At 64.3% G+C, this 945-nt stretch overlaps 1 protein-coding gene across 1 annotated transcript in view; it reads right to left on the reverse strand.

Annotated features, from left to right (window-relative positions):
- TEC (tec protein tyrosine kinase) overlaps window positions 1-893 on the reverse strand; it is a 166,619-nt gene extending 165,726 nt beyond the window's left edge. The window contains exon 1 of the mRNA XM_006141445.3: window positions 779-893. The gene's annotated coding sequence lies outside the window, so the exon portion shown is untranslated. The remainder of the gene's footprint in view (window positions 1-778) is intronic.
- Window positions 894-945: the final 52 nt, after the last annotated feature.

Here is a 945-nt window from a genome sequence, read left to right on the forward strand (position 1 = left end):
GCCACCCGGGCTCCCTGTGGACTAAGGCGTGCCATGTCACCAATTAACCTGGTACATCTCCACATTTATTCGGAAGACTAGCTGGCCTGTTGCTTGAGCATTCGGGAGAAAACGCTCAGACTTTCCTAGGAGGAAAATGGATTCATTGGAAAATAAAATGCATATGTGCAGAACTTAAGATCTGGATAGCCTTCCAGCCGCCTCTCCACTTTAACCCTGACTCAGCCCTTCCAACCCAAAGATCCAGTTTGCGAAGAACGCGATAGATGAGACAGCTCTCCAGCCTGGGACACAGCGACCTCTTACCCGTCCATAGGGGCGAAAACAAAAGGAAAATTGGAATCGCAGGAAGAGCGCGGCCGGGTCAGGTCCTCCCTTTTCCAATACATAACATTCGCCGAACCCGTTTTCAAGACCCAAACGCAGCTCCCCGGGGTGGGGGGTGTATTCAGCTGTACAAGCACACACAGGACGATGGGGCGAGGCGCTCGGACACACGCACGGTGGACCCTGGTCCCCTCTGCCAACGTGAACCAAGCCGCGGCGCCGCGGAGCCGAGGGAGAGCCCGCCCGGCCGCGCAGCAGGGGTGCGCCCGACGCTGAGCTCGCCGCGGGGTGGCCTCGGCCTTGGGACCCACAGTAAAGTCGGGTGGGGTGCTGTGCACGAGGTCAGCGCCGGAGCCGGGGAGACGCAGACTCGGGGGCCGCCCGGAAGGCGCGGTCACGCCGCGGCGCGCACCTGTTCTTCTTCCGGGCCCCGAGAGCTGGGGTCCCTCACCTGGCGGGGCGCGCCCGCGCTCCTCGCAGCGCCGGGGGAGGAACTCCGTCCCGATCTCCGAGGCCAGGCTGTGCGCACGCGGAAGCGCACCTCGCCGTGCGCACCCCGGTTCCAACCCCGGCCGCCCGAGCCCGCAGCCCAAGGGCCGCCTCTGGGCCCGGGCCCGC

Source organism: Tupaia chinensis, unplaced genomic scaffold (genome assembly GCF_000334495.1).
Source record: "Tupaia chinensis unplaced genomic scaffold, TupChi_1.0 Scaffold000054_1, whole genome shotgun sequence".
Taxonomy (NCBI): Eukaryota; Metazoa; Chordata; class Mammalia; order Scandentia; family Tupaiidae; genus Tupaia; species Tupaia belangeri.